Source organism: Triturus cristatus, chromosome 7 (genome assembly GCF_964204655.1).
Source record: "Triturus cristatus chromosome 7, aTriCri1.1, whole genome shotgun sequence".
In the NCBI taxonomy this organism is placed as follows: Eukaryota; Metazoa; Chordata; class Amphibia; order Caudata; family Salamandridae; genus Triturus; species Triturus cristatus.
Window position 1 is genome coordinate 819581855 of NC_140590.1, and position 20945 is coordinate 819602799.

General features: G+C 43.8%; 1 protein-coding gene and 1 pseudogene across 5 annotated transcripts in view; both read left to right on the forward strand.

Annotated features, from left to right (window-relative positions):
• The window catches only part of CAMK2A (calcium/calmodulin dependent protein kinase II alpha), a 614478-nt gene that overhangs the window by 229082 nt on the left and 364451 nt on the right, over nt 1-20945 (forward strand). The window lies entirely within an intron of this gene.
• LOC146810654 (uncharacterized) lies at nt 8839-10022 on the forward strand (annotated as a pseudogene).

Sequence of the window (20945 nt, forward strand, 5' to 3'; positions counted from 1 at the left end):
GTATCAGCCCAAATTGGACCCATTTGCAATCACTAAAAGCCCAAAACTTCAGTATTTTCTCTTTTCTTCTCAGGAGCTCGACTGTTGCGAGCTAAGGGTCCAGGTCCTGAGGAGGCACCTCTTGATCCGGAACTCACTCTGGCAGAGGCCAGCAGGACTCAGTCAGGTCTAATTGAAGGCCGAGGCAAGTCCAGTGCGGCAGGTTAGTTGGGCAGTTGCAGGGTAGCATCTTGAGCTTGTTGTGTCCCTGTAGCTCAGACAGGTCAAAGAGTGTACAGAAGAGTGGCTCAGACGGTCCAATATTTGTACCTGGTGGCAATATTTGAAGTGGGGGGTTTCCCTATTCGACCCCTACCTCTGATTCTGGAAAGTTCTCCTTTTCCCCTGTCATGGCTCTAAGAAGTCTAGGATGAAAAAAGACAGGGTAGGTCTGGTGTCAGATTCCTTTGTGGGTGCAGAAGCAAAGCCGTTTTAAATATCAATAGGGCAGAGGATAGCTCCACCCCCAGCAATCCTGGCAGGATGGTCCATCCTGTCAACACCTAATCCCATTTTGTGTCACTGTCTGGCAGGAATAATCAAACCCCAACAGCAGAGCCATTCACAATCAAGTGACCCAGGGCACTGGCAGAAGGCACAAATGGCCAGGATAGCAAAATGTCAGCTTTGTAAAAGTAGCATTTTCATAATTCTGACTTAAAATCTGACTTTACCATTGAAGAGGAGTTTATATTACAATTAATTTGAGTCTAAACATAACATCTCCACCTCCTCCCAATCCAAAGCTAGCACTTCTTATGTCTCATGTCTTTCCTACACCTATACCATTACCACTCATATATTTACAATGTAAATAAGTATATACAAGGTAAGTGAAACCCCTACATATATATATACATATATACATACACACATAGTACTTAAAATAATTGTATTAATTTCTTTTAGAAAATCTACTTGAATGGCAGCAAAATTAACTTGAGTAGCTGCACCCTCCAGTGCACGGCGTGGTGCCCTTAAATTGCAGCATGAGTAGCGCAACATGCCTACTTCCAGCCATTGGAGGAACTCCGCAGAGTGTTGTGGAGTTTTTATGTCTTTCCACAGAGTCAAAGTTGAACCCACCCCTACTTACCACCGTATACTCTTACGCACCTCCAAACCCTAAAAACTCGCTTACCACCCGATATTCTTACTCACAGCTAAGCCCTAAAAACACCCACACCCCATACCCTTACCACCCCTAAACTCTAAAGATACCCTTACAACTCAGTACCCTTACCCAGCCCAAAAAAAACCCAAACCACTCAATACTCTTACCCAGTCCTAAACCCTAAAAACACCCTTACCACCCAATACCCATACCCACCCATCAACCCTAAAAAATACCCTTACCACCCAATATCCTCACACACCCCTGAACACTAAAAAACTCCCTTACCACCCTATGCCTCTACCTACTCTTAAACCCTAAAGACATCCTTACCACCCAATACCCCTACCACACCTAAACCCTACAAACACCCATACCAGTCTATAGCCCTACCCACCCATAAACCCTAAAAACACTGTTACCACTGCATAACCATACTCAACTCAAAACCCTAAAAAGACCCTTACCACCCAATACACTTACCCACCCCTAACATTTTTACCACCCAGTACCTTTATCCACCCCATAATAATTAAATAAAACATGCCACCCTACACCCATACCAGTTATCCCATATGCCAGGAGGGGCCTCCGTGAAAAGAATGCTGTGTTGAGTGAGCTGTAGCAGTGTGCAGTGGTGAGCTGACGACCCATGCAAGGAGTGGCTGCTTTGAGTAAAATCTGCTGTGCTAATTGGGTTGGAGCCAGTGTGCAGTGGAGAGATGGTGACCCTGTAGGCCAGAGGGGGCCACCCTGACCAAGCATGAAGTGATACCTGGACCCGAACGTCACCGGAGGCCAGAGACCACCGTGGGGACCTATACAGACAGAGATTCAACGTCAGGACCTTTGCACCACCCCTCCCCCACTCACCATGGGAAAGACTAAAGAACTTACCTAGCTTGGAGGAGCCACAGACAGCCTCCAGTCGCTACGGCTGAACAACTGCCTGTGAGGAACTTGAGGACAACTGAGCGCAGCCCACGTTGGCTACGTGCAAAGAGCTTAACGGAGACAGAAGCTGCAACTGCAGCTCCAGCGCCTGCGGAGAGAATTTTCTCAGGGAGTCTGGTTGCTCCGATCCTGCAGGTGCGGGCACGACTGATTTCTAGTCAGTCGGCCCAGTGGTACTTGCTTGCCAGATAGTGCTTCGGTGCTCCAACATTTTTTACTTTAATACAGAGTCGAAGTGGGACTCCTGAGACTTGGACTGCTAGTGGAGCTTCACCTGAATTTTGCCTATAGTGAATGGGGAATAACCACTATTGCTAGACGCAAGAGAGATTGGGACTCAGGGAACCACCTAAGAAACACTAGAGCTCTGACTTAAGGGAATTTTGGAAGTTGTTTGTGAATGTCATATTTTAATTAGGGTTGGTAGAGTTTAAATACAAACTTAATTTTTCATAAAAGCAAATATTTTACTGCACCAACATTTATTGCTGCTGCTGAGCATATTTTGAGTTGTGAGCCTTGGTTCACACCCTGTATCCTTCTCCATCTCCCTGCCCTGGCCCAGAGGAAGCCTTGGACTGCTTGACCCATGCTCCTACTGAAAGCCAAGTGCTGAAGAGGTACTTGGCCTAGATGCTCAGGATCTATAGTAGGTCGTGCCCGAGACATCAGGATCAAAAGGCCTCAACCCCAGGGTTGGGCCTTGTAATGCCTACATTATCAGACTATGTCAAAGAGCTATTTGCCCTTCTTCTTGTTCCATGTAGTTCATAGATAACAGAATTTTGGGGTAGGTGCCGTGAATGGTGGCTGGAGTCGTCTACTTTCAAAGGCCTGGAGTGGTTTCTTTCTTCTTTCTGTTCCACTGAGAAGCATGGAGAAGAGGGTTTAGATTTATATTTTCTTTTGAGTGAATGAAACCTGTTTATCAATGATGTCAAAGATAGTATTGTGATAGGAGATGGGGAACTTAGTTACATCGCTGACCTTCCATGTCCATGGGGTAGGCAATTAGACACAAGATTGTCAAACTTTAAATATTTATGAACCTGTTTTTATGGACTTTGTGTAAACCTATAAAATCTAATTAGGAAATGATCAGTTGATATTCAGATGAGCAATATTAGAGACGATCAGACTGTGTTGGATGAATTGAGGGAAGAGATTGATAGAGATGCCATGCAGGAACTGATGCTCCACGACCTATCCACAGCTTTCGATAAGGTTGACCATGAACGTCTGGTGGACAGTGTTGGAGCTGTGGGACTACAGGATATGGCGCAGGACTGGTTTGTCTCATTTTTAGGTCTCGCCTGGCGTGGGCTGAGCACATGCGCAGTCTCGCTGGCGAGATTTAATGATTTGGGGTATTTTCTGTAAAGGACGTTAAGCCCCGCCCCTCTTTTCCATTGGCCGGCGTCACCGTTTATGCTAAACAGTGGACAGCCATTGGAAAAGAGCTCCCTGTGACGTTTTTGTTCAGCTTTTGAGCCGTCCCATTTGGACGGGCTCGTCTGCCTTCCTTGCGTCGCATATGGTTTATTATCTTTATGGGGCCAAAAACATGGCCCCATAAAGATAAGAAACCTTTTAGCAGGCGAGGCCGTCCAAGTGGGATGGCAGAAAAAGAGAAAAGTATATGTCATGGCGAGCGCTACATTTAAGGCCGGGCGGCTTGTCCCGTTCTTAGCCCGTCAGCCGCATGCTGTTTGCTGCTGAGGGGTCAGGGGAAGGGAGGGTAGTTAAATGTGGAAACCACTGAAACTAAAGGGGTCGCCAATAGACCTGTTTACGTTAAGAGAGTCTGCTGCTTCCTTCTTCAGCTTAAGATGCAAGAGGTACCAAAGGGGAAAGCCAGGAGCTGCAAGTCATGGGTAACATTTGGCCCCTGGCTATGGTTAATCGACCCTGTGTTGTGAGCGTTCCTTTTAGGCTCTCATTCTTGCACTGGGTTTCCGGGAAGCGAGTTATAGGTAGCGGCGTGAGTGCCTTTGTGTTTGGGGCACACGTCAGTACCCTACTCTCCCGGGGAATGACTGTCTCTCAGCTGCCGTCCTCACAGAGAAACCTCAATCCGAACTCTCCCTCGTGCACTCTATTTATGAAATCCAAATATGGCGCTATATCCGGCTAGTGGCATTGCAGCGCTGCACCATCTGAGTGCAACAAGCCACAGAGCCCGGTCTTCGGAAGGCGCGTACTGCGAACAGAACCTACCTCTGTACAGAGCCGCCACGGTGAACGTCCCGTACCCTAAAGTTATGGTTACAGCTTTACAGACGCTGATAAATACTATAACGTATGCATGGGGTTTCATTCCAAGGAATTCTTAAAATGTAGCGATATGGTTATCTATTTTTCATACACAATTTATTTATAAAGTTTGTAGAGTGATTATCAGAGCGCTTTACATCATAGGGTAGGTAGGACACAGTTGTAAGAATAGACACTCGTTCCATATATAAACAGTGCTTGCTACCAACTAAAGATGACAGGGTGCTGCACTGTTCCTTTTTAAGGCGAAGCATTGGACACTTTTGTGTGTACTCTGTGTTGTGCTTAGTACAAAGAATCAATGAGCCAAGCGCGCTGCTGCTAAGTGCTTGGCAGGTTCTTCTCTAGAGCATTCTCTCCTAAGCTTTCTTCTGCTGGAAGACGCGTAGCCGCCACCATTTCCGATTTATACGCAGTCTACATGGAAAAGGGCACGCGCTTGTTACTCGCCGGTTGTATAACGCAGAAGTCCTGAGATTGGCGGAGAAGCGCCTGCACGTTCAACAGAGCTCTATGAATAGTGCGCGCAGTACAAACAAACCTCGTGTTTTATACATGGCTCTGGTGGCGCGCTGCGTTACAGCAGATAGCTTCTCCGGTAATGTGCCACATCACAGAGGAGAAGCAGTGCAAGACCATCACAGAGGAGAAGCAATGTAAGACTGAGCTAAAGCTTAGATGTATTAGGGGTACGTCATAACATACTCTACGCTCTGAAAGGAACTCGGCAGCCACACCACAGAACAGGCAAGGCTTCTGCCGTATACTTTAAGACACGCATGTCACCAACAACCTGCACAGGTGCACAATACTACACAGAGAGTACAGATGCACGTCGCTCTAGGATTGTGGACACTTCTCTACAACCAGTGTGGTTGCATAGTGGTGCCAGTACACTATGCAGTCAGTACAAGTGCTCAATGGTGTACAAGAGTTCAGTGAGTACAGGTGCTCAACACAATAGGTCACATACGTTTAAGGTACGTTTTGCTGCAGAGACAGCACAATGAGTTGCCTTATTAGACCCAGGGCCGCCCCCGCCAATCTGTTTTCTTGAAATTCGGATGCAACATGCTGGATCCTAAACCCTGCATGATCCTGGCTTAAAGGCAAGCCAGGGTAAGGTAGTCAGTACTAAATTACAATTCCTGTCCACGCTGAGGTTACCATGTAGTTTAGCCAAGCCTTAAGCATCCCATTTCAGGGGATTCGTCCAGACGCCCGCGTGGCATGAGAGAATGCAGAAAGGGTGCGAAAAGGAGTATGATAGTACCTACGACACACTGAAGGTCTCTGACGCTTTCACAGATCTGTGGGAAAGGCTTCAATTTGAAAAATAGGGCATTGTGAATTAAACATTACAGACTAATAATTATTCACAACAAGCTCATTGTTATTCATTTATCTGGTACAGCTAACAAGAACTGACAAAGCACATAGGTCTGGCTTGTGTTGCAGATATGCATTTGTTGTGTGACAGGTCTAGATGCAATAACAGAAAACTCACAGAGGTACCCACCTACTGTTTAGGTGGCAGAATATGTAAAGCACAGGATTTTAGTTTATTGTATTGCAACATTTGTATAGTTCTTACTTCTTTTATGTGGGCACTGATCGTATGCCTACATGAGCTCCATGCTACCCCACATAGGGTGGGTGGTTGAAAGGGTTCTGTTTGTCTTTTGATCCTGTTTGGGAAGTGTTTCCATATACTATTTGATGACCACAGATTGCATGTTTCAAGCCGCTCCCTTAATTGCAGAGGCCAAGCCTCTTGGAAATGATTCATAGTTACTCTTTGGCCACGCCCCTTTCAAAGACACTCCCACATTTTTCATCCCATTTAAAGCATTGCTCAAAGGTAAATTTAGCTATTGGGGAGGGAACACATGCCAAATTGGTCTGTGGATAGTGCAGAGAGGGGAGGCAATCTGTTTCCTTTCCAGGAAATCCATCTGGGCTGCTCTTGTATTGCGGAAGCTGCATAACAATCTTTGTAAGTGTGCTTGACCTGGATTCCTCTCATGGTCCTCCCCTCTCCTTCTACCACTTGGTCTCTCCAGCCCTCTGCTGCGCACTCTCCTACTACCTCTCCTGCTTCCTACCTGCTAGCTGGACATCAAAAGTCTGCAACCCACAATTTAGTACCTCTATGCTCAGCCAAATACTATGTCTTTTTGTTAACAAGTACTAACATAGCTACATTTGGTTTGGTGTTTTTTTGTTGTTGTTTTGATGGTTTGTTTTCTAATACATGCATGTACTATTTTCTATAAATCTTTTTAGAGGGGGAATCATCAAATCCATTAATTATGTTGATATTGGTACTAATATCTGCTGTAATAACTTGGATCAGTAAGCATAAGGGAAGAAAATGTTACTGTTTTTGATCACTTGCTCCTTTTACGCGGTTTACAACACTGCTCTGTTTGCTTGTCTGTTTCGCCATTGGCACAGGGTGGACTAGCTGTTTATATAAGTTTTTTTTTCCCCATTCCACCTTAATCACTGAAAACTCAGGATAATTCAATAAACGCTCAGATAGTTTCACCATGGTACACAAAGGGAACTGAAATACATTTTTGGTGAGTTTTCTAAATGTTATTGTACTAATCAATAGGGAGGAGGAAGCAGCAGAGGTTCATTCAGCGTCCAAACAATAGTAGCTATCAATCAATAATCGATCACAATCTGCGGTGTATGTGATCACTCCTTAGTGTGGTTTGGTAGATAGCATCATCATTGGGTCTGTCACTCCAGTGTCCCATTCTCTATGTGACTGTGTAACCTCCACCAGGAGGGAGACTGGATATCAACAGTGGTAAGTGAGTCAAAATGATCTCCTACCTTGTAGGTAAATCTTTATTTGGGGGGAAAAAGAAAAGATAGAGATAAGTCAAAAACCAAGGCTGGTTTGATCCACAACACTCGGTGATCGGGTCAACATGTTTCGACCTAGAACAGCCCTAATGGGTCTGTCGCTTTCGGCGCAGAAACGTTTCTGAACCCACCTCGAACAGAATAGAGAAATCTTGACGATTGAACCACTTCGCGGAGTTGAGACGAGCTACTAGTGGAGTCTCCTAACAGACCGGCAGTGTCCGGCTGTGCACCGTTATTCATCACCTCTTGAAACGACCGGGCAGTTCACACCGAGTTTGTTTATACAGACTTTTTTCAGATTGGCCCCTGACGAAGGGACTTCCTCTTCCCGAAATGCATCGGTCTCATATGAACAAGTGTTTATTTTGTGTTTATGTACTTAAACATGTACAGTCATAACATTGAGATTGTAAACGTGTAAATATTCACATGTATCAATTGCAAAATTTACACAACACATTGTTGAATTATGATGTTTTATCATGAAATAATGATGGACATATAAATAAGAAGCATTGTCAAAATAATGGTTTAATGTGTTAAATGTTTTGAAAGTTTGTCTCTCATGAGACTTGGGTATTTGTACCTAGTGAACAGTGCACGGCACTAACAGGTTGCTCAACTTGTAATAGTCTTGGCTTACATCCAAGACACGTTTGTTTCGTTCTTTTATTGTATTTTACATTCACATCAACAGAGCTTTCCTGCCACTTGTACGGTCTCTGAGCGCTTTCAAAATCTAGGTGCCCACGTGCTTCAGGGGTACTCTTTGACAATGGTCTGTGGGCATTATATTTGTTGTGTTTCGTATTTAAACAAGCATTGGCATAGCCAATAGGTCTTGCCTTTGGGACCTTGTAAGTAAAAAAAAAAAAAATTAAGTATAAGACTTCACGTTTACATTTACTTTGTATTTAGGATGCAGTAAATGTAAACGTGAAGTCTTACACTTCAGTTTTTTTTTTTAACTTACAAGGTCCCAAAGGCGAGACCTATTGGCTATGCCAATGCATGTTAAAAATATGCTCCCAATCAGTCCGTTTGTCTCCTTTCGGCTCCCCTAAGGTTGAGATCACCTGTGGGGACCTCAAGGGTCCTCTTTGTCCCTACCACCTGTTCAATCTATATATGCATCCTTTAGTGTCTACTGTAAGGAAAATGAAGGGGAGAGTTTTTAATTACGCAGATGATATGTAAATTATATTTGCTATCAATAGTTCTGGTGACTCCAAAATGTTTTTCAAAATACAACGCTATTCTTCCGTGATTGGATGAATGGCAATAAACTCAAATTTAACTCTGATACGATGGAGATCGTCCTGACTGTAGGCACACAAAACCTTTGAAATTTCAGTTTGTAGCCAACTGAAATGGGTACACCACTTCACCCAAAGAACTCAGTAAAAAAAGTTGTGAAGTCCTTGTTGACAACAAACTCTTTATGAAAACTCAAGTGCAGGTGAGCCCAGGTGGAGCGAGGCGTATCGTCCCGCGCATTCCGCAGCCTCGCCATGTCCTGCCCAGGGGAGGTTGAAGTCACCCAGAATGATGTTGTCGGTGTTGACTAGGGAGCAATGTATATAATATTGTTTGCTGTGAATGGACATATCTGTAAAGGGGGCTTGCCTCCAGCAGCTTATCTCGATAATTACAATGAAAGAGCTCTTAATTTGGGCATACCGGATAACTAGACACATATTGTCTTCTCCCCTGATGGGTGCCTTTATGTGGTTCAAGGTAATTGCTATATATAGGACATATGCCTTTAAATCCATCCAAGAACTGGATACAAGATATCGCAAAGTGTGTAGGAAAAGCAGACTGGGATAAATTCAAGTTCCTGTTCTTTCACCCCAATGGTACGCTTTATGGAGCAACACATAAAGGTGGGCTCTATGCAGGTCCTCCTCCAAACAACGAGAATGTGCCCTGGTTATACAGCCAATCTGCCAAAATTGGTCTTTGCGGATGGGAATAATTTTCTGCCCTCTTCTTTGATCCTCAAGGTATCCTGCATGCAGTAACCGAATCTAACTTTGTAAAGAAAAGGCCTCCAGCCAGCATGGATGAAGACTGGTTTGGTTTGAGCCAGACTATCAGCCGTGGGAATACGTGGAGCAATTTATGCCAATTTATGTCTTTTAGTCCTGATGGCAAACTTTGGTGAGTCTCTAAAGATGATTGGAAAATCTACTCTGCACCTCCTCCCACCCATGCCCAAGATAACTGGATTTCTAGAGCCCAAAATCTTGTAACTGGATAGTCATATAGATTCATGGCCTTCATACGTGATAAAACTGTTAAGCGCATTGTGGCTTTAGATTTCCAGACAGACGTTGGAAAATCCTCTCCACTGCGCCGTATTCACGTTTAGTAAAGCGTACGTGGTGGAGAGTTCGTTCACCCATGAGCATGGATTCACTCTGGACGCGGAGGCCGAAGTCTCTTTTAAGGTTGACGTCCCATTCATTGCCGATGGGGGGAGTCAAGATTGTCATCAGTACAGCCACCAGTACAGCCACCACCCACAACTGTAGCTTCTCTGAAGTCAATCGAACCGAGACGCAGTTTAGCATGCCGCAGACCTTCCAGGTGGATCCAGGAAAAGCAGTGCATCAAAAGGCCGTAGTCCAGAAAGCCACATTGAATGTTCCTTATATTGCCAGTTTTCACCCTCTTTGATTATGAGGTCACAATGCGGGGTACATGGGAAGGTGCCACTTTCTTTAATTTGAGCATTGTTCAGGAGGATGTATAAATAACAGCACTTCTTTTCTCGAAAAAGTTGGGGGCCAGATTTGGAGTTAAGTGAACCAAGTGCATTTTGCAGGACTACAGGTACCAGAATGTACTTGGATAAATGTTCAACAAAACAAGAGCTCCTTATGGAGATTAAGCTGTAAGAGACCTGGTTAGTAATTTTAGTTCTATTTTCCTTCAGTGGTGCTAGGGTTTCTATATGATGGTGCTGAGGTAAAAAACATGATTATTCTCTTCACATCTGCTCTGCTGTGTGGCTTCTTCTGACTTATGTTGCTCAACATTGCAATTTGAACCTCTTATCATTAAAAACACTGGCTAGAAAACTCAAGTTGCGGCAATAGTGTCATCCTGCTTTCTTCAGCTCAGGATGGTTAGGAAGATTAGAAGATTTCTAACCTTTGACACCCTCATCCAGGTTATCCTTGATTTAGATACCTCATGCACAGACTATGCTAACTCATTGAAACCTGGTCTTCCAGACAATCTGACTAAGAGATTGCAACTGGTACAAAACTAGGCAGCCGAGCTGATCTACTAACCACCCCGTTGATAAGGAAATTGCATTGGTTGCCGCCGGTGAAACAGCGTCTGGCTTTTAAGACAAGATGTTTCACTTTTAATTCTCTCTACGGAAACTGCCCTAAGTTTATTTCTTCCCAAATTCAAAAGTATACTCCCTCTTGTAAGTTGAGGCCATCTCATCAGAATCTTCTGATCATCCCCTTTTAAGAAGAAGAGACAGGGAGGTACTAGAAAAGATTCTCTGTATTGGCCCCTCTGTTCTGGAATCTGGAATTCTTTCCCATCTAACATCAGAGTGATTGTTGATTACCTCAGATTAAGACAACTTTTGAATACATGTTTTTTATACAAGCATACGAATAACATTTTAGGCTACAGTCCTGATCCTATACTACGGTCCAAGAAACCGATTGGTGTACGAGCAATGTATAAATAATTTTAACATAACACAACATTAGATCTTTGGTAGAACCTATGTACTGGTTTAGTACAGTGTTGCCTTAGATCATTAATTTGATTGAATAACACAATAGTATGATGACATTAGTATGTGATAGCATCACAGTGGAGTTTAAGGTCTGCCAGGAACATGTGGTCAACTGATTCAACCAATGCCTTTGTTACACTGCTCAACAAGAGTATGTGGGCTCACAAAAGATAGGTTATTATGTCTATTCTAAGGAATCTTAATGGAGGATATTTTTATACCACCAATTTTTGAAAGGGGGGAATAGGTGAGTTTGAATTTGTTTACAAGGCAGCGAATAATGGTGTGGCATAACATACCCATTTTTCTCTATTCTTTGTTCAGGTGAATTATGTTATAGTAACCATGCACTACGTAATCCGTGGTTGATAAAACTGTGTTTTGAAAAATGTTTCTAGATGAATTAAGACTACAAATTAGTGTTATTGACAGAGTTGGCAAGTTGTATGTGATACTCCCAGCCAAGAGGAGCTTGTAGAGGACACAGCTACATTTAGTTGTGCTGATAGTTCTGAGGAGATTTTATGGAGGAATATTGTAGTAACAAGCATTGGCAAAGCCAATAGGTCTTGCCTATGCGAGAGCTACTGGCTTTAGCAATGTGTTTAAGCCATGTTATACACCTGTGTGGCTGCTGTTCAGCATGGCTAAAAGTTAGTGGTGTGGAGTGAGGTGGGGTCGGGTATATTGGAGTGAAGTACATTGGGGTAGAGTGGAGTGAGGTAGATTGGCGTAGAGTGGAGTGGGGTAGATTGGCGTAGAGTGGAGTGGGGTAGAGTGGAGTATAATGGAGTGAGGTTGATTGGGGTGGAGTGGGGTAAATTGGGGTGGAATGGTGAAGACTGGAGTAAATTGGGGTAGATTGGAGTGGTGTGGATTGGGGTACTTTGGAGTGGGAGCGTTGGTTAGATTAGCGTGGTACATTGGAGTGGGATAGATTGAATTGGGTAGATTGGGGTGGAGTGGGGTAGATTGGGGTGGAATCAGGTAGATTGGGGTATTTTGGAGTGGGGAGTGTGGTAGATTTAATTTGGGTAAATTAGGATGAAGTGGAGTAGATTGGAGTGGAGTGGGTTAGAAAGGAGGGGGGTACATTGGAGTGTGGTAGATCGGGGTAGAGTGGAGTGGGATGTATTGGGGTAGATTGGAGTGGAGTAAATTGGGGAAGATTGGAGTGCAGTGTATTGAGATAGAATGGAATGGGGTAGATTGGAGTGAAGTGGGGTAGATTGAAGTGGCGACAAGTAGATAGGAGTTGAGTGGGGTAGACTGGTGTGTGACAAATAGGAGTGGGGTAGTTTGGAGGGGGTAGATTGAAGTAGATTGGAGTGGAGTGGGGTAGACTGGAGTGAGATAGATAGGAGTGGGGTAGTTTGAAGTGGAGTAGATTGGAGAGGAGAGGGGTAGATTGGAGTGCAGTAGGTTGTAGTGGTTTTGGATATAATGGTGTGGGGTAGATTGGATTGGAGTGGGGTAAAGTGCAGTGGGGTAAGTGGTGTAGAGTGGAGGGGCGTAGAGTTGCATCTCATAGGTTGAAGTGGAGTTGGTAGAATGTAGTGGTGTGGCATAGAGTGTAAGGGCATAAGGTGGAATGGAGTGGTGTAGTGTTGAGTGTGCATGGCGTGGTAGCTCACTACCATTACAGACAACACATTTTCAATTGAAATGACCATTACATTTGCACTGAAATATGTTTTTACTGTACACAAGTAATAATGTGTGCAAAACTCATCACTGAGTGTATTGATGTGTTTTGATCATATTCAAATATTTGTTTCCACTACTCTTCAACATTTAAAAAAAATGTGCTTGATTTGTACTAATTCAGATACATTCTAAAGCATCAGCACAATTCTTCTTGTTGTATGCTAGAAAATAAATAATATTACACTCTCCTCTTGTACATGGATACTCAGCAGAATTGTCACATCAATTATCTCACTTTGAAGTCAGAGAAGGAAAAGTCAACACCCTCAAAAGAGAGAGCCTGACATTTGACCTCTGTCTGTGAATACACAGCAAATGAGACAAGGAAAGAACAAGATTTAAAAGTCCTGTTTACAGAAAGCGAGTTTGCGGATGAATACAGTAAACAAACTTTGGGCAGCGGGAAGGACAACCCCAAGCTGGACAGCCTAAAGCAAATAAAGCCAGCAAAGAGAAAGCCAGAAAATGTGAGTTACAAAGTCAATGGTAAGCAACGAGCTGAATGCATTCCTAGGTCAGCTTTCTGAATGTCCTCAAGATGTCTTTAGCAAAGCAGAGAGCTGAGCTGTTTGGTAGGCTTCGACCTAAAAAAGTAGTGACAGAAATTTGAAGGGGAGCATGATACGTAAATATATGTTTTTCTCTTGCCATATTGAGTGGCTATTTTTGGTTCAGGTGGAATATGTTGTATTAATGTAAGATATCTGTGTTGGTCTTCTTGAGTAGTGTGGAAGCTCAAGCATGATAGATGGGGCCCTGAGTTGTCAAGGAAGCATTAGGTCACACTGTTATGTTGAGTTCCAAACCAGAAGTAGTGTTTCCTTAAAGGGGTCTATGATCCCCTATGACCCATTATGCTGAAGGAAATTGTGGTGATAAGTCTAGCTGAAGCATACTATATGGTGGCAAATATAAGAAGTGTCAATTTCTTCCAAGAGTAATTTGCATCTTTTAAGTGGGTTTGAGCACCTGGTTCGCATTATACAGAATGCCTTATGTCTTGTTGACATCAATTTAAGCTTTGAGTAGAGAATCTTTACTGCCTTAGTGGTCTAGGTGGCCATTCCCAGAGCAGAGAAAAACAGGTGTGTTTCAGTCGAAGACCATTCCACAAGCTTTCAAGGCTAAAGGGAATAATTTGTGTGTTAACTGCCAGAGTGTAAGGAGTGATTGACCTGATAGAAGTTGGGTTGGGGATTCTGACTCGGGATACGTTCGCTGTGTTACAGAAGCTGGTGGCCATGGGGAATGTTAGCTTGCAGACAAGGCCTCGGTAGTGTGCGATGTAAGTGAGACCCGTAGTAAGAGAAACAATGTCAAGAGGCATAGCCTTGTGGTTGTGGCGATTGTTCAATGTTACCTGAGACATTGTCTTTTCTCTATTTCTAATAATAATGTGCATACAGCTCCCAAAAGGGGCTCTGGCAGCTTTTGTCACAGTTGTGAGCGGAGTGATTTGAGCTGTTCGAATCAAAGGACAGGGAAAGGTTCTTTCTTTTCAGAGGGGCGGGTGCCTGTTACTGATGGGTCATTGAAGCAGTTGGTGTCACTCGCACTTTTGCTTTTTCAAACTCCTTTCTTCTCCTTGCAAACATACCGTCGCCTCTCATCCACTGTGCTCTCTGTCTCCAAACTACCTCCATCCGTTGCTGTCTTTCTTCGAGGAAGGTGGGGGATGTGTCTAGAAAGAGCTTTGGTGGTACTGATTCTGAGCCTTCCATTGCTGCCAGCTATTAATGAGGGTTCTATTGATATACCCTGGTTCCAGACTCTCCCCTGTGTATTAGCCTGGAAATTCACACTCCGAGTAAATGCGAGAAATGAAACCGAGGCATTTAACACTGATTTCTCCGAACTGGGCATGTCTCTAACCTCGAGTTAACTCGATGACTCTCTGAAGTTCCCCTCTCTTTCCCCCTAGTCTACAAGGCTGTGATTGGGGTGAGGCATGGGGACCTCTTCTCTCGCTTGCATACTCAGGCCAAGGAATGAATCCTGGGATTAAACTGCCTGCAAGCTTTCCTTAGGTTGTGGTGGCACGGGTAAGGGAAAGCCCAGGAGACAGGGATGCGCTGATGTTATCAACCTCCACATCTTGCTATCCTTATGGTAACACTGCCTCAGGCGGAAATCCTTTCTCCTGTGCCCCATTGCCTGAGACCAGGCAGCATGTGAAGGTACACTGACTAGGAATCTAGAGATAGTGAGAAATATCCATTCCTTCATTGGCCGAGAAGGGACGTCAAGACGACCATGTACTACTGTCCCTTTGTAGACACTGTTCGGAACAGGAGCCCCTTAACGCCTACGAGAGGCTCTCATGGACCTGAGAGACTTGATACTAGTCCGAAGGCCTTTGCATCCTCTTCTGCCCTAGAATGGTGTCGTTTCTGGGCACAGATCCCTCATGACTGAGCTGACGGCACTAAGTCTCAGGCACTTCCATTCAGAGACACCGAGGCCTGATTCACATACGGCTGCTCGCAGCATAATGCGTTGCGTTGTGCTGAGCCTTTAAGCAGCAAATGATTCCTTAATCCTTTGCCTAGCAGGAATGAGCTTTGCAAAGTGAGGTCAGCCCCGCTCGCCTCATCAATATGAATGGACTGGGAATAGGCTGTGCTTCTGAGCCTGCACGATAGTGAAAGCTGAGATGGAGGGCTGCCTGGGTCGGAAGACCTCCGTTTCAGCATACGAATGTGCAATATGCCAGGATTGCTGACCCTGCCCCCGTTCCTTAAAGCAGATGGGTAACAATGGCAGAAAAGTGGTATAATATGAACAGAATATTGATGTGAGCACTAAGAAGTTCATGGGACCACTGCCTGCTCCTTTCCGGAGCCTGCACACCCAGAGCGTGAAACATCAGAAGTCGAGAGCAGAGACTTTATAAATGGTGATCACCTTCCGACCAGCAATGTGTAACCTTCATGTGTTTACTGACCACAGAAGCAATCACAAAGCTTTGTGCATGACCTCAGATGTTGCAATCCAGGCGTAGCTCCTCGTTGTTTGCGCCTCACAAGAGTGTGCACGTTGCATTACAATTTGCAGTGGCAATTGTGAGATACAGTACACATCTGTACATTGCCAATCTGTGCAATTGACAAGTACTTTTGTGCGTCGGGCCCTCAGTGTGTGTCTCAGTGCACTTATGTGTCATGCTATATCTTAATTATCAACACTGTTCTCTCATATTGCCATACTGTTTGCCTCATGAAAAGTGAGATTAAAGAGGGACAATTCGATGAAAAATCTGAATGATGTGTGAGAATTGTTTTAATATATGTTTAATGAGGATGGCATTCCAAATTTTAGGACATCAACGATACCAGATTATCTAAGGATCGTACTGGACTGATTTGTGGGATCTTTAGTTTGCAAATAAAGTGTCGGATACACGGGCACTTGAGTTCAGAAAAACAGGAAACTAGTAAAGAGCGTTTTTGAGCACTGGAGCAACGCCCGTCCTTCTTCATCAATTGTTAAATGAATGCTTAGTGTTTGTGCTTTTTTATCTTTCGTGGCTATCCATATTTCGTGGATAAAGAGAAAAAAAAGGATAAAGAGAAAAAATGGCCAGGAGGAACAAATATATCTATCTCTCTCTACTGTGTATTACCCTAATGACAGTACATAGTTCTGCTATTCATTCATATTTCTTTTTTATCAACAAAAAATAACAAACCAAGGACACATAATTACGTAATTTTAATTAACGTAATTTTGATTCAACTAATTTTTGAAATAATTCTTTTCATAAACACACATCTATATATACAAAACCAATATCTACTAAACACATAAAATTCATAGGTTCCTTCTACCCACTTGTTGAAAAAAGTAGTGTTCGCCTATAACATAAAGGTGATACACTCAGAGGTCATCTTATATGCACACTCAGTTCGTATTAATCTCAAACCTTAATCGCAGAACTGTGCATTTAGTAGTCAAAAGATAAATCAATCCTCATCAGACTCCTCTTTGTCAAAACATGTCGACTTGGACGCGTTTCGGCCGTCATGTACTTCTTGGCCTCCTCAGGACAAGGGTGAGGAAACAAACATCATGAATATAAATACAGTCGCCATGCGGTCAGGACCGCGATGTATAAAGTCCAATAATGTCACTTCAATATTTATTGTTCGAACTTGGTCCAAAAATGTTTCCAGATATACAAACCACTAGGGGCTTTCTACACCACTCCCTTTCTTTTTTTAATAAAGCCTTAATCTGCTTCTGAGCTTCCGTCTTCCGGACCTCCTGCTATTCAATCGGCACTAAGCACTAAGAACATATTTCGTGGCTGGTTGAATAGCTGGCCCATAGCTTATTAACTCAAGGATGACAGACTGACTATGGTGCAGGACTGAGATGGTACAGGCCATACGAGATCATATGAGCTACTCAGATTAAATATGCTCTTAATCAAATATCTGTCATGGGCATCAAAGATTGATTTGACAAAGTAGGCTTCCAGGTTTTTAGGTTTGTGCAAAGATTACTTCTTGATTAAACAACTTATGGACCATTGTCAGATGCAGATGGGCTTGTGCTGCACAAACGATGATCACAGCCTTGAAGCTATTATATTTATATCTACACTTATTATAATTATTTTTTTAGCAATTGCTTATTGAGTTTTAAATAAAAAATGTCATAGCATTGCATCCAAATATGATGTCCGTAACATACAGAGTTACATACCAGTCCCTAGTATCATGGCCTAGGAATCGTCTGTCACACAAATCCCCGAAGCCCATTACTCCTTCCCCCTCCCCCAACTCCCAAGTTGAATCCTCTGTACCTCGTGTTCTTTCCATCCCAGTCTGCTTCAATCCTCCTCGTACACAGGTCAACAAGACGAAAGGTGCCCCGAATCTCTTCAGATTTTTGTAGATTATCATCACGTCAATATTTTATTTTTTCAAGGCCACGACTTTTTATGGGGCCTTCTGGGTCTTCCAGAGGCTCAGTATTACTACTTTGGCCATTGCTAGTGCCATCAACAACCATCTTTTCACATGGGTTGTCAGAGTCGGCAGTCCTGAGAAATCGTGAAGGAGTGCCGTTTGTACCAGAAATGTCAGGGGTTCTCCCAAGTCTCTCTCTCTCTTGGATAGCCCATATCTGCCACCTACATTCAGAAACCTCTTTACCTTTCCATATGATATGTACAATGTCCCCGCTCTCCCGTTGGCACCGCCAGCAGGATGTCACAGGACCTAATTTTGCATTGTGAAACTACATTGGAGTCCACTGCCAGCTGTACATAATTTTAAAGTGACTATGTCAATCTTACTTCCCTCAACCCTCTCACTTGGTCATTTATTAAGTCCTCCCAGTCTTCGTTGTCAGATGTGTATGTGAGTCGGTCTCCCCCCCACCTACATAACCCCCTCGCTGTTTCTGAGGAGTCGGCGTAATCAATGAGAAGTGAGTATATCCCTAATCTGGTACCGCCCCAAATGTTTCCAAATATGAATGTATGTATGTATTGGAGAGGTTAACAGGGCATATGGTGCCCTCCTAGTGTTCTATTCAGTTGGGTATATCTCTTATTCTATGTAGATGGAAGATCAAAGTTTTCCTGTAATTCTAGAAAGGACTTGAACTCTCCTTCCTTGATCAAGTCGGCTAGTCACTTCACAATTATACCTCTTTCAGGCTGACCAGCTAATTTCTGATTGCCTCACCTTAAGCGCCGTGTTGTGCCATAACGGAGCACCTGCATGTAATGTGGCCGAGCTTCTCACCAGTGCAGGTGCCCTTCTCCATGCTGTCTGTTAGGAATGTGTAATCAGATTCTCTTTTTCTGATCCCTCCCTTGAGCTCGTGTTATATGTTTCCAGGTCATCCTCCGCCCCTGTCAGATGCCATTCCAAGAGAATCTATAAGGGCTTTTTCTGAACGTTTTTATCATAAAAATTGAGTAGGCTAATTGGTGTGCAGGCCAGTAACGCTGCCTATCCGGCAAGGGTATTTCCCCGCTGTAGAGGCAATGTATAATTTCGAGCTGTGTAGGTGGGGTCTCCCCCTAACAAACGTACATGTATATTTGTCTATTTGGCACAGGAGAGCCAGGGAACCGGGAGAAGTAGCGTTCCAAAAATATAATTACATTTGTTTGCTATATTCAAATTCACTACCTGTGCCTTTCTCCATAGAGACAGGTTCAAGTGTTTCCATCTTAGAAAGTTGGCCACCATCTTATTTATTAGGGGATGAGATTATCATGGACCATGTTCTCCTGACCTCTATTGACCAGCACTCCTAAGTACTTAAGGTGTTGATGTTTCCATTTAAAGGGTAAACCCCCCAAGGAAGCTGGAGTGGTGACATGTTTGAATGGGAGAGCTTCGTATTTGGCCCAGTTAATGTGGTAGCTTGAAAATTTCGAGAATTTCAATTAATGCCACCACCCTCTCTGAAGACTGCTGGGGTTGGGCTAGCATAAGAAGGATGTCATCTACTCATAGGTAAACCTTAGATTCACCTGCAATCATCCATATGCCTGTGATTTCTTGATCTTGCCTAATAGGTGCCGCCAACTGTTCCAAGGTCAAAAGGAACAGCAGCAAGGATAAGGACACCCTTGCCTAGTTCCCTGCCCTACTGTGAACTTGGGTGATGTGAACCCCTCCGATGTAACCACCACCTTCAGGGATATGTACATACTGTGTACCCAGGTCAGAAATTTCTGTCCAAGCCCCATCTGTTCTAATGTGTGGAGGAGGTACCCCCACTCCACTCTATGAAATGCTTTTTCTTCATCTAAGGAGAAGAATACCTTCTCATTATCATCGCACACCTGCCACATAATGTGTCAAAGGAGTCTCATGCCATTGGTCGAGGGTCTCCCCAGTACAAACCCCACTTGTTCCGGGTGGACTAAGGTGGTAATTCATTTTTAGAGATTACCCACCAATATTTTCACTAGGATTTTTGCATCCACATTTATCAAAGAAACGGGTCTGTAATTAGCACATTCCAGTGGATCTCTGTCTGGTAGGGTATGAGAATGATTATACCTCTGGTAAAGTCCACCGGTAAGGTGCCTGTTGCCAACATTTCCTGGAACACCCGGCAAAGAAGAGGAGCGACCGGGTTTTTAATCATCTTATAAAATTCAACGCGGTAACCATCCTCCCCTGGGGCTTTGTCTGCCTTTTATGTCATCTATGACCTGCAACACTTACTCCTCTGTTGTATCAGCATCTAGCTGAGAGGTTTACTCTGCTGTTAGTCTTGGAAATATTAACTTGTCTAGAAACCTTTCTGTAGTAACAACTCTACAGGGGGTTCCGACTTACAGTAAAAGGCATGAAATTCTGGCAGAACATCATAATGGTGTGTCAGGAGATGTTCATGTTGGTTGTGAACAGCTCGGATTATGCAGATTGCTCCTTTGCCCCATAGTTGGTAGGCCAGCAAGCGACCCGCCGTCTCTCTCTGCTCATAGTGCCTTCGTCATAAAAGAAAGAGTGCCTTTCCAGCCTAGTTGGTTTATAGGCCTTCTAGGTCATATTTGGCCTTTGTAAGGGCTCATAGGTTGACATGTGTGGGTTGCCGCTCATATTCCGATTTGAGTTTTTGATTGTTTGTTCCAAAGAGCATGTGTCCCGGTTTGCTGTTGTTCAGCTATTGCAGACTCCTGCATTAATTACCCTGTGATTCACTCTTTTCCCACCCCCACAGTATAGAGGGAGATTCAACAGAGTTCCTGTACCTATCCAGGAAACGTTAGACTAGTGGGTTATATTTGCCAATATTCTTCTGCCACTACCCAGGTAGAGGATATGCGGTCTTAAGATCAATCCAAAGTGCCAGCAAATCATGATCCGAGACTCCCCTCAAATGATCCGTGCCTTTACCACAAATCTGAGGGGGTTTGCTGATGTGCGGGAAAGTCAATTAAGGCTATGAGTTCCATGAACAGATGAAGCACAATTATAATCGTGTTCTCAAGGGTGAAATAGTGTCCATGGATCGACCAAGGCAAAGGTTGATTGTAAGTCACAGAGGCTTTCCCTGTCTCCTCCATGTGCAAGGTCTGGCTGCCCGATTTGTCAAGAAACAGGTCCATACCCACATTCCTGTTCCCTTCGATCATCACTCTCGTCTTCCCGAATGATAAAAATAGTCTGTTCATCCTGGAAATGAACGTTGATTTCTTCCCCACTGGGGCATACATCAAGCCTA